We start from the raw sequence: 13,835 nt of genomic DNA, 5'->3' as shown, positions 1-13,835 counted from the left end.
TGAGGTTTGTTGCTGCCATACGACACCACATACATTGTCGCGCCACCCTTTTTACAACTCGTCGTAGTTGCGCGACATTAAACCCCGTCGTGTGGACGAGTTCGTAGTGCTCTTGAGTCGTTCGTAGTTCCTATTGTGTAGCTGTTATTGGCCCAGTGTGTTTTGTTCAAGATTCATCGTCACCTAGGAGTAACAATTCTAAGCTGCGGTACCATCTGCTATCAAGATCAAAAGATGGGTCAGATCCTCACTTAGTTCCCAGATCAGCAACGTTCAACTTTGTCGGTAACCATCGCCACTCATTCAAGGTCGTCTCCGAAAGAATCTTTCCAGCCCTAAACGTGACACATTGTCGATATCTTCGTGGGTCCGTTCTCAACCACGTCCACACTGTTGTGGAATCCGTCCACAAGAAATATGTAGATTATGACTCTCACCAATCGTTTTTGCCAGGCGAGTTCCTAGCACTCTCGCTTGCAATTCCATTCGCGGAACTGAGAGTGGTTTCAAAGTACCAACTTTTGCCTTTGATGCCACTAATGCCAGCCTAGGTTATCTGGTTATCTGGCATCCACGATGCGGAAGTATGCGACACACCAATAGGCGGACTCACTTGCATCTACGAAAACGTGTAGCTGTGACGTCTTTTAGCTTTCAGGGGTGTAGTTTGGAAATAGCACCTGGGAATCTTGACCAAATGGATTTGTTTGAAGAAACATATCCACTGGCACCACTTGTCTGCGATCTCTAGTGTAATTTTATCGTCCCAGCCGATCCTAGTCTTCCAAATCTCTTGGATAATAATCTTGCCATGAATCACGAATGCAGCTATAACGCAAGCGGATCGAACAGACTCATAACCACTTGGAGTACTTGCCGTTTCGTTGGGATGGTTTGTGCATCAATCAAAGTCTGCAAATCGTCCCTGAAAGCTACGTCGAAGGAAAGCACATCTTCATCAGGTCGCCAAACCAACCCTAGAACTCGTTCTGCCGTGTTTCCTTTGTCCATCAGGAAATTCTTCACTCCGTCGTGATTATGTTCGCCAACCTGCCGAAGAATTTGTTCGGAGTTAGAGAGCCAGTTTCCGGCCTTGGAATGCACAAGCTTATCATCGAGAGCTATTTCTCATCCTCCATGTTACGACTGTCAAGGAAGTCGTTCTCGTGGATCGCAGCAGCTGCCTCTGAATACTTCGGGTTCTTTACGTAATGTACTGTACATGGTGAACACGTAGCTTCGAAGGTACTAACATCCATCACATAAATCTGTGGTGTATCTTCTGGATGTTCTCTCCAAAGAAAACGTTGTGACTGTCGAAACTCCATCGTTAGACGCGTTCCACTGCGTCGCACTGAGGATGGATCCTGAGCAACACCCACGGTAATTGAACGTCTTCTCTCTCTCCATTGTTTATCGCATAGATCAGTGTTTGGTTCTGAAAGCAGCTCTTTAATATCCTGCAGAGGAACTTTTATCCTGTGCAACCATTGGGCATTTGCTTGCCAGCTAGCACTGTTGCAAGCATTCTTTATATCTAACAGCGCAATAGCGATATTGCCTTCCCTGCTATTTTCGTACTGTTTCCGCAGCTTCCATATCTGGCATCTATTGCAGACCTGGAATCCGAACTGCATGTTGGATAGGCTGTTTAACTCTTCGCGTTTTTGGTAAGTTTGTTGAGAATTACTCTCTCTCTCTCTCTCTCTAACAGTTTTCTGACCGTATACAACAGACATATTGGCCTATACGATGAAGAGTTTTCGAGAGGTTTTCCCGGCTTCATTAGCTTCTGTCGCTTCCGGTTATCGAGGAAACTATCTACATCGATGCATTTCTGCAACGTCGTCCTGAACAGATTTGGGTACAGGTAAGCCTTTTTTCTACACCATGGCAGCTCTCTAGATGCCTTGAACACCTTCAACGGCGCCAGCTGCGTGGTTATCGTCGTAGCGCTGCACAGAATGCGGGTCCCGTGATATTTGTGCAAGGTTGTCCGAAGATACTTTCAGAACCGAGTACTGGTCTACAAGACGAACATGGGGCAGAGGTCAATTAGGGTCACGGCGGAAGTACCTCAGGGTTCCATACTCGGTCCAACGCTCTTGAATATGATGTACAATGGAGTGTTAACACTGAAACTGCCCAGGGGAGTCGAGATAGTCGGCTTTGCAGATGACATTGTCCTGATGATAACTGGTGAGACCCCCAAGACGTGGATATGTTGACGGCAGACACAATAGTCATAGTGGAAACCAAGATGACAGATGTCAAGTTGCAGTTGGCTCGCCACAAGACGGAGGTAGTTCTAATCAGCAACTGAAAAAAATCCAGCGTGTCGAGATCATCGTCGGCGGACACTCAATTCCATCGATACGTGCCCTGAAGCAGCTGGGTGTGATAGTCGACGAAAGGTTAAATTACAACAGCCATATCGATTATGTAAGCGAAAAGCCTGCGAGGACAACTAACGTATTGGCAAGGATTATGTCGAACATAGGAAGAGCAAGATGCAGCACGAGACGTCTCCAGGCGGATATATCATCCTCAATGCTGTGGTATGGCATAACGGCCTGGAACCGGACGAAGTTGACAAACATATTTCGCTTAATGGTTGTTCGCGTCGCGAGCGCGTGTAGAACGGTATCCGCAGAGGCGGTATGCGTCATTGCCGGGATGATTCCCATCTGCATCACTGGCTGAGGACGTGGAATGCTACCAGCGGAGAAATATGTGAAATGCAAGTAGACTGGTCAGCGTGGACTCGTTAGTTAAGTGGCAGCAAAAGTGGGACAACGCGTGGAAAGGAAGGTGGACCCACCGACTCATTCCGAATGTATCGATGTGGGTGCATAGGAAGCATTGTGAGGTCAACTTGCACTTGACGCAGTTTTTGTCCGGGCACGGATGTTTCCGGAAATACCTGCATCGGTTTGGACATGCTACACCACCCCTTTGCCCGGAGTGTGTGAACGTGTAAGAGACGCCAGAGCACGTGGTCTTTGAATGTCCTAGGTTCGAAGAAGTTCGATTGGTTATGCCCAGCTAAACGGCTCACTAAAACGGGGTCTAAATGGCGACGTAATAGATTAAGACGAAAAGCATGAGAAGAGCTAAATGGCTCAAAGATCGAACCATTTCATGGATCAAGTGAGACCCCAAAATAGATGCGGAAAACTCATGAGTAAAAAAAAGAGTGCGATGAAAGCACAACGAATCCCGCCCCTCCATGGAGTAATAGCTTGATGTAGTTCTGTGGGGAAGAATGGTGAAAAAAATAGGAAGGAGTGTTTCACTGGTTAAGCACGAATGTCAATCGTGAGTCCCACACAGTGCCAATACACAGTGCCAGGCTTTTGAAGCTTTAACCTTACTATAAATAAAATGTTCTTTACCAAGCAGAATATCCTTTACTAGTTATTAAAATGTCCGAAGTGTAACCATAACACTGCTATTGCTTATGCTGATAATACAACGACGGTGAGACTAAACTAATCGACCGACCGATATTTTGTATGGTCGCGCGAATACGCTCTAGTATCGCTCTTTCTCTTTCGCTCGTTTCGCGCCATGTGCCTTTCCCTTCCATTCGGCTACTAATACTAGCATAACCAAAACGAATGTCATCTTTCCCCCACCATCCGGTATTGTACAGTCCTTCGAGGAGATGCTCTGTTCGCTTCAAGTAGCTTAATACGACTGATAATGGAAACAAATTTGTTGTGGACCTATATTTAAAACTTTTCATTATTTAATTGTTCGATTGGTGCACTATATTGATGGCTCTGACCGAGATAAACTGAAAAATTTCAGTTTTCTCGAGCCGTTCCCGAAAGATTTTTCAAAAATATAAATAAAAATATGTTCAACATAACGGTGAAGAAATTGATTAATTCCAATCAGTTCAACAAAAGAAGTAAACGTTCCAATGCTTACACGACTTTTCTGCCGAAATTTTGAAAAGGGGCACGAAAAAAACGAGACAAGTACGAGACGTTCAACTCCTTAACCGAGGCAGAAAGCTTCGTAGTAAAGAACAGCGTGCAACACGACGTCAAATATGAAAACGTCGAAACCAAGAGCCCCAATTCCATAATCTGACGGAAATTCGCCTACACGATTTCGCACCTTGTGCTAGCACGAAATATATTAAAAGATGCATGTCGAAGTGTAAAGAAGTGGAATCCGCCACAAACAACATATTGAGAAACTTCTTCCCTGGCAATCTCAACGGTGTTCCTGTGGTGCGAGTACGGCTGAACCAACCTACAGCATCTTACTTGACATTCGAGGCCTGAATATTGGAAAGAACCCTATGCACATACCCTGGACAGACGCCCACGTGTCAGTTCTCTAACCAGGCGGCACCCTACAGGGGTAAAACAGCCCACTTATAACGCGGTAAGTGTATCTGTTCTTACTTTGTACTTACACACCAAAAAAATCTGAATTTTATCGTTGACGTAATTGCAAACATGACACAATTTAACAAACCGTAATTTTACGAAATGGCGGAACATTACCGTGTTCTATTCAATTTTACATGAAACATATACTTTACATGCGCAATGATATAAAATTACACTTCTTACCATTCAGAACAGACGCTGTATGTGGAGTAAAATTACATGATTTACGAAATTAAACGTCATGTAAAATTAAAATCAAACGTAAAACTAAGTCATTTTTGATGCTCGTATATGTCAGGGTCAGGAGACGTAAATTTACACTATATTTTTTGGTGGCTTTGTCGTTTAATTTGCATACCTTACTGAAAATTTTCAAAGGTAGCTTAGTATCTAAGCTGTAAACCCAATATGAGGACTTTTCAGTTTACGATCTGAACGTAGTGTATGGAGGACTACATAACCAAATTTAGTAGAGTCACGGATCGCGATATTCATCCGGTTCCCTGCGATTCGTAGGTAGTCCGTCTTCTCCCGCCTGTAAAAAACGACAAATATTTCATGGTTTAAAAAATTCATGAACAATATCGCAAAAAAAATTCAAGTACAATGTTTGGCGGTTGTTAAATTAATTGTTACTTATATGTGTTACAACAGAATGTGAAATTCTTTACCTATTCTAAGTAATACATTTGGTATTTTAGAGTGGCGGCTTTACCCCGTTTTCCCCTACTCAAGCTCTCCCGCTAAATAAGACCACTGGATAATTAGCTAATGAGTTTTTCAGCTCATAAGAAACTTTTATAACGCTTTTAATTATAGAGATTGAGAATTTAATTGATTAAAATAGTAATGTTTATTATTTTCTTTTCAATAAATAAATAGGCACTAAAATTTATTAATTGGTATATATTAGAACATTACTCAGTAAGTTATTTTCATAGCTTTATAATGGAAATAAATTAATAAAAGTACGTGAAGATGACTGCGTTACAATTTGTTAAATGATTAGCTGTTTTTTCAAGAAACAACTTGAAAAAACATGCGAAATTAGATATATAAATAAACAGAATTAGAACTTAATTACTTGCATCCGTATTCTTTCCCCAGTGCGAAAAACATTGACAATCGATGCCTTCAGTTAAACTTTGCAGCTCCAACGTCAAATGTTCCAGGAAGTGATAATAGTTCCGGCGCGAACCAATAAAAACTCGCGTAAATGATCTGGATAATACAGGGAAAGTAAGCACAGGCATAGCTCGTACGACCGGTAGTAAGTAGTAAAAATGCTATTGGAAAAATTTGAAGTAGCTGACAGCTGCGAAGATCTGCTCGTGCTCTTTCACCCTCGCCGAATGGCTAATAGAACGAAACACCCTTTCGTGACTGTGCTCCTCTCTATCGCGGTGAGACAAACCTGCCCGTGGGACATTCGTGCTCCAAGAAATCTAGATTCTAGGTGTTTTTTCTTCCAAGAAATGATACCGAAGCCGCGTGTATGTAAATGTTTCGTTCGATTGTCTTTGTGCGATCGGCGCCTTGTGAAAAGTTTTATCCTAAGCTGTAGGGCAGAATTATTATAAAATGTGAAAAAATCACAACATCGTGGACACGTGAGTTTCATAGGAGAAGCTTGTTCTATAGCAGTATCGTGCTACCATTAATCGTGCTACCATTTATAGATGACTTAGGTACATATAGCTAACAGCGGTAGAATTAATAAATGAGTTTAATTTATTCGCTAGGGAAGATTATCGCGTCGGAAATTGTCACGTGTGGATATACGTGCATGAACGACTATTTTAATCATCTCTACTGGGAGTAAAGGGCCAAGTTCTGAAGCCTGGATTTTATTCGATCGTGAATGTTGTGGCACTATGGAAAAAAGTGAATAATTTTAGCATATAACTATGTCATTTATTATATTTTTTATAAGCCATATCTCTATGGCTTATGTTTATCTATTAATTTTGAGCAATTAATCAATCTGAAATGGTATAATATTTCTATTGCGATATCTAACGTTTGCTATTCGTCAACTGAGAAATTTATGAAAATTAGAGCCATAGTACTCAAGTGAAAGCAAGGATGTGAAGTAAACAGATCGGAAAACTAGAAGTGGCAAGGTCATTAGAACATGCTTATTATCGTACGGGCTTACCCAGTAATCTCTAGCTAATTGAATGTCGTTACAATGTAAAAAAGAAAATGTGACTAACATAGTCGAAATAAAAAAGGGAAAAACGTAAACTGAGATCTTCCATTTTTATGCATCTGCTCGTGCCTTAAACCCAGAAGTGATTTGGTTGCCTCCAAATGCGCACAGTGTTCGATTTTTTCCTCCAAATAGGGTAATGAGCTTGGTAATGAGTCTATTTTGGTACTGTTAGCGCATTATTTTTTGAACAACTTTTAAATGAAGCTATATTATCTACAAATTTTTTCGGAATAAAGTATCAGTATTAGACCGGCAACAATTTTGACTTTTTGTCGGAAGACTGTTAAATCGAACTGCAATTGACTTCACATGCTATTTTTCGAATATGAGCTTTTTCCGAAAACTCTAGCTCACTCACAAGAGCTTTCAAGTTTGTATGTGAAAATATATGAAAAATAGGCAATAGAAACAATAAATTCAGTACAAAATGACAGTATCATCTTGTGCATCCCAAAATCTGCAGATATATAGCTTAAGGTGTAAGAAGCAACATTTCTGAAGACTGCAAATTAATCCGATGTTGCAGTAGAATGATATTCTCATATGAAATTATGTGTTGCCTCTCTTTCTCGCACATACTTAGTATAGGAAAATTAAAAAAAACGGTTAGTCTTTAAAGTTAAATAACTTTGTCGTGGACCCTTCAATCAATATGCGATCTTCAACAAAGCTGTTTGTAATAAAATAAGCTACGTGACCATAAGTTTTGAGGTATGCAGAGTTACTGTGGAATTTTTTATTGGATTTTAAGTTATTTCAGAATTTCCATATATTTTACTATAGAAACTGGAAACCTCTTGTGGGTGAACTAAAGCTATCGAATAAAGCTCATATTTAGCATATGATCTTTGTATCCAATTGCCGTTTGAATTAGCAGTGTTCCAAAAAAGTCAAAATTGTTGCCGGTCTAATCAGTATACTGTTTCTTAAGCTATCTATTTTGCGCATTAATGAAAATAAATGTTTTATTATGTGCATCGACGACCCAATCATCGGCTCCCGGGCGTGCCAAATTTCACCTAATCAAAAAATACTCTGCTTGAATGCCTTATATTCCATTTGCGTCAATTTCAACTATGTATCCAAATTATGGACGCCAACACATGATTTGTAAAAAAATTGTTCTACTTTGTTCAGCGGATCAAAATAAACGTAAACATCACGCACATGAAAGAAACTTATCAGCTGTTAGAGGAAGAGTGCCTAGTATTGCACTCAAAGAAAATGATTATACGAAGGCTAACAACTGGTAATGACTAGTTTCACAGCAAACATTGCATTGTCCCGAGCCAAAATTTATGTACAGATGAAAATAAAATAACTGAAATAATTGATTACACGGTGCTACGGTGATTTTGAGAATTGTATCAGTGGAATGTTTAATACAGTTGTGGCGACATAACGAGATATGAGGCGGAAATTGCTTGGTTGGAAAATGGTCACAATAGGCTCTCTACCATAATATGCACATTACCCTAGGTGACTGTGACTGTCACGTGCCTATTTAAGTTGAACTTTCATATAATCGTATTTCAAGCGCTTATCTTGCAAGGCACACTAGATTGTTTATAGATTTCCTGGAGATTTTGGCTTTTTTGTGGCATGTTCCATAAAATGAGTTTTCATTGTCATCTTTTTCTGTCCAATATATACTGATCGCGCCAGTGATAGGTCCTACGTTGTGTTTTAGTTGGTTCAGGCATGATGGTAAGTTTACCAGTCGACACTCATTTGTGCCTCTTTAGGCTGTAGAAACGGCGAAGAATAGCGAAATATACGTACAATTCTTGGCGGCTCAAGGACACGTCGCGCAATTAAGTCGACATATTTTCTTGGTAAAATCGATTTATTTACGACCGAAACAAACCAACCGCGCATGGCGGTGGTCGAACTTAGAGTACAATGGTTATTTGTAAGGAACATTTGCATTTTAACGGATACAAGACACTGTCAAGTATTGCACCGTGTACTTACACTAACGTACATATTTAATATTAACTACATGTGAGTAAAGAGCTGACTGTCAATTTCGATGATATTAGAAGGGGAGCGTCCACGACGTACGTTGCGCCGCAACATACTCCCCGGCCAAAACCAACGGTTTTAAATACACGATCATCCAACCGCTTCAGAAGCGTTGCGAAATTTGAATCTTCAACCTTGTGACGGAGGTTGGGGACGTCATTCACTTGAACTGTTGATATGATATTTTGGTTCACTCGGTAAGATGTTTTCTTTCTGGAATCGATTGCCGCTTACATTCTGCTGCACTTAATGTATGCATTTTACGGGATGATTTAGGTTTTCATGATTCGTGCCAATTCCAAAATTTAAGTAACGATAACTGGACGATTGTTTACACTGGATTCCTATCTATAATGATGATGGTATGTATGGTGTGGAACTGCTTTGCGACAACAAACCATTGGTTTATGAATAAGATGATTCCGGTGAGAAATAACTGCCACTAGGAGACGACCTGGATTACGGTGGTTGCTCGCTGATACGCACGAGGCAACCCAAGCCTGACTTCGTAGAGTCCGAAACCTGCGTTCCTATTAGGATACTGCCAAAGTAAATGCGATGGAAGTTGGTATGGAAGGTAAGTCGGCAAATGGAAGGCGATACTTCGACGGGTGGAGGACTTGGCTCCGAACAGTGGAGGGCTATGCTCCAGCGGGTGGAGGACTCGGCTCCGGCGGGTGGAGGACTTGGCTCCGAACAATGGAGGACTAAGCTCCGGTGGGTGGACGACTCGGCTCCGAACAATGGAGGACTTGGCTCCGAACAGTGGAGGACTATGCTCCTGCGGGTAGAGGACTCGGCTCCGAACAATGGAGGACTTGGCTCCGACGGGTGGGGAACTTGGTTCCGATCAATGCACGGAGGGCTGGGCTCCGAGTTTAAAACATTATAGTAGAAGAAACTCATTGTGACTCACCTAATGTTATAGGTTACAAAATGGCGGTTGTGCAACATTTGTTAAATTTTGGCGGGTCGGTTCGATAACTGATTCATTTATGAAATGACGAATGTATAAATTTGTGATATTGGGCGATTGTTGTTATGCCAGATGCGTAGTCCTTTTGCGGGTTCCTGGACATCCTGGTCACGGCACCATTATGATCGCGCCAGTGATAGGTCCTACGTTGTGTTTTAGTTGGTTCAGGCATGATGGTAGGTTTACCAGTCGACACTCATTTGTGCCTCTTTAGGCTGTAGAAACGGCGAAGAATAGCGAAATATACGTACAATTCTTGGCGGCTCAAGGACACGTCGCGTAATTAAGTCGACATATTTTCTTGGTAAAATCGATTTATTTACGACCGAAACAAACCAACCGCGCATGGCGGTGGTCGAACTTAGAGTACAATGGTTATTTGTAAGGAACATTTACATTTTAACGGATACAAGACACTGTCAAGTATTGCACCGTGTACTTACACTAACGTACATATTTAATATTACCTAGATGTGAGTAAAGAGCTGACTGTCAATTTCGATGATATTAGAAGGGGAGCGTCCACGACGTACGTTGCGCCGCAATATATACTTTATCGCAATGAGAACACGATAATACCAACAGAAGTAGGAAAACTTGCTTTATCTTACTATTAAATGAAGAAAAAGAATAGAAGTGAACAGAGGAACAAGTTCCTTTTGTTTGTTATGGAAGTTTGTTTGGATTAGTGGTCAATGTGGTCAAAGTGACTTTGGTTCATCATTTGTGATGTAGTACTACAAATCCAAGTAACTTTTCACCCGTTTTTAATAGGTTTTGCGTCATTACGATATCTTGGTGGTATCTCCGGAGTCGCCAAGCTGACCTAGGCACCTGGCTAGTAGACTCGGTTTCGGGAGAACCCCTCTCTTCAGAAAATTCTCTGTCAGCGTAGGTTAATCGTCGGGGACTAGACCGAGTAGTTCTCGAACAAGTCGAGAATTCAACGAGAAAATGGTACAAGAGGACAGCCAAATGGATCAAAGGAATTGCGGTGCTAAACGGCACAAAGGAGACGAGTCCTACTGTTGAGCGGTACAAGGGAACCGAAGGGCTCAATAAAGTAAACAATATGGAGTTTACCACCCAGATTGTCATCGTATGGGAAGAGCATTAATTCTCTACCCACAGCTAGCTTACCTCCCTTCTGAAGCAACTAATTACTATGTCATTGGATTATAGTGTGTTCTATGCACATAAAAAACCTCTCCCATGTGATGCCGTAAGATAGTGCTGGGGAGGAATCGGGTACCGTGCAATACAGATGGTCGGGTTCGGGTTTTTGGACCCGAAACCAGAACCCGACCCGAACCCAACGGGTTTTGGGTCAGGTTCTGGTACGGTAAATTTAAACTTCTCGGGTTCGGGGTTTTCAAATTTGAATTTCTTAGGTTCGGGTCGGGTCCGGTATTTGTAATTTTAAACTTTCGGGTTCGGGTTGGATTCGGATTTTTCGAATTCGGAATTTTCGGACTCGGGTCGGGTTTTGAACTGGTCACACCCAACCATTTTTGCGGCGCTCTTTACGATACACAACACCCAGTCTCTTTTTGTAGTAATTGAGTTTACTTCGTGATACGAATGGATGATACACATAACTGTACTAAATTTTACCTTTGTATCGCTAGAATTCGTCATATTTTCTGAAGCTCAAATATTGTAATTTTTACTCATGTATAAAATTTCTTCTATTCAGATTTGCAAACTACCCGAATCTTTTTATTTTTTAAACGAGCACTCATGAGAGAGCATTTGAAAATAAATGTTTCGCATCTAAAATCTCTATGCTATTTAGGGTGTTGAACCCATTTTTGCCATGTGTCTATTGTCACCCTACCCATTTGAAGCCGTTGGTTAGAGCAGCGTCTGTCATCTTTGTTCAACGCATTGAGTCAAATGGTAGCGCAACAATAGGGGCACTCGAGTCGAGTTTTCGTTGCGCTCAAACACGAGAATTTCACTGTTTTCAGCGCATTTGTGTTATTATCTTGGTTCTTATCAACGAAGCAATGCCAATTTGGACGCATTTAATTGATTGTAGTCCGAGTAATTAATGAATTAGTGCGGCACCCTCCTTAGTATGGTGAATATTGGCACTTCACCCTATGTTTCATGATGATCATCAATATACCGAATCAAAAAAAAAATTGTTTGAAAATATTGGTTCAAGCGAGTACGGAAGTAGAGACAATACAAACCAATCTATTGATCCGTTCCTGATGGACCGTTTTGACAGTCACAAGCATTTGAAAAGTTTGAATACACACACATACACAAGTACACACAGACATTTTCCAATCTCGACGACCTGATTCGAATGATATATGGCACACGGTTCTCCGGTTGGAAAGTTGATTTATAGAGTAATTGCATAGCCTTTCTTTGTCTCGAAAAGGCAAAAACTTTAGGGTATTTCATTAGTAATCACATCCTTCCACTCACATAACTCCGGAACCAAAAATTTGATCTAAATAAAATTCGATAACAGTAACTGTAGTTTTCGCTTGAAACTAAGTTTGGGAAAATCCTGGCCCGGTTAGGCATCCTGGAAAAAGTGATGTGTATATAATTCAGGGACTTTGTCACTTCCTTAAGGCTTCCTGTTCCGATATAGGTGACTAAAGTCGTCAAAGAGGGTTGTACGTCAATCAGCTAGAATCACAAATCTAAGCAGTTTAGAAAATAGTTTAATAACTTTTGCGAGGAATTTGCTGTGTGGCCGCACTCTTCAACCATAACCACGAACCAAATTAAATTCAATAACAGAATATGGCGATGTTACACCTCTGATTTGAGTCTGATATTGATGAAATCGGCCGAGCCATTTCTGAGAAAAGTGAGTAAAATGAGGAACAATCGAATTCTTTTGATAAGTTCGCAATCATAAAGATGACAAATTTACCTATCAAGCCGCCACTCCTTGGTGAGATTCCAGCGGTAGGGGGGGAGGTGTGGTAAACGGGTAGAAACTGACTTTAGACGCACTCTGTGACAGTTTGTCTCAAAAAACTGGCACAATATAAAATGTACAATATGTGTTATGGAGAAGTAACTGAATCCAATAATGTAAGGACATAAGATTTGGGTCTGGAAATCTGTATTAAGGTGGCACAACATGGTGATTTTTTCAGAATTACGATTTTTGATTGCTTTTGGAATCCCAAGTAACTATGCAATATTTAAAGTCGGTTAGTTATGATCTTGCGTCCCGCATTGCATTGGAAAGTTGTATGGAAATTACTATGAGAACAGGAAGTCTTGTGATAGAATATCTCTAAAAATAATATAACTGCTCGAAATTTGGTTAGAGAATTGGAGAACATCAATAATATTTTCTGCCAGCACTCAAAAAAATGAGAAACATGAATGTTATTTCAATTCAGGACTTATGAAATCAACAAATGCTTAAATTCATTTGAACACACAAAAGCAAAAAAATACGAAATTATGTCAGTTTCAAACCATGGCCCTATTCTCACAGTCACGTCACCTAGTGACTAGAAGAAAATTTCCTTCTAGTACCTAGGTGACGTGACTGTGAGAATAGGGCCCCCACACTCCTATTGGTGTGCTGCCAGTGTTGGCAGAAAAAGTATAATATTTATCCATAACATGTTTCATTACCCACACTTCGTAGGCAAAGTTGTAAAGCTCTTCCTAGACTATGCATCCATAGGACTGCTTGCATATTATAGCGAGAAACTATGGGTTTTAGAAATAAGAATGTTAAAAAGAACCCTACCTACCTCCCATCTAGATTGAATACAAATTTGAATCGCAATGCGATATAAACAATTGAGCCCATGTTTTACACATTTGTGTGCAACCAAAAAAGATTTGCTTTCACTCGATGTGGTCAAGTTCACTTTTCTCCATACAACGGAGTCTCACCCTACAAAGAGTACGCATTGGTGTCGTCAAGCTTGTCCATTGTTCTGAGCTCCAAATTTGCCTTTGATAGAGCTTCAGTGAGTATAGTTCTCCATTCACGACAAGACCATAGCTCGAGTGGCTGTACTAGTAGAGCTTCCCGCTTCGTTCCGTAGTACGTCGTACTACTAATATTGTAAATGATACGCGAGGAAATTTTATGCCGTCATAACTGGCTCATTTACCCTATATAAACATACAAAATATAACATAATGAGAATCATGTGGAAGAGAGATGAAATAAAATGGTTTAGAATGATCCTTCGCAGATTAGATTCAC

The 13,835-nt window shown here is 40.7% G+C and overlaps 1 protein-coding gene across 1 annotated transcript in view; it reads right to left on the bottom strand.

Moving 5' to 3' along the window:
* LOC131677666 (chloride channel protein 2) overlaps positions 1–13,835 on the bottom strand; it is a 176,606-nt gene that overhangs the window by 161,785 nt on the left and 986 nt on the right. The gene's annotated exons all lie outside the window — the stretch shown is intronic.

Source organism: Topomyia yanbarensis, chromosome 1 (genome assembly GCF_030247195.1).
Source record: "Topomyia yanbarensis strain Yona2022 chromosome 1, ASM3024719v1, whole genome shotgun sequence".
NCBI classification, from domain to species: Eukaryota; Metazoa; Arthropoda; class Insecta; order Diptera; family Culicidae; genus Topomyia; species Topomyia yanbarensis.
The sequence above is the reverse complement of the archived record's forward strand: the minus strand, read 5'-3'. Positions and strand labels throughout refer to the sequence as shown.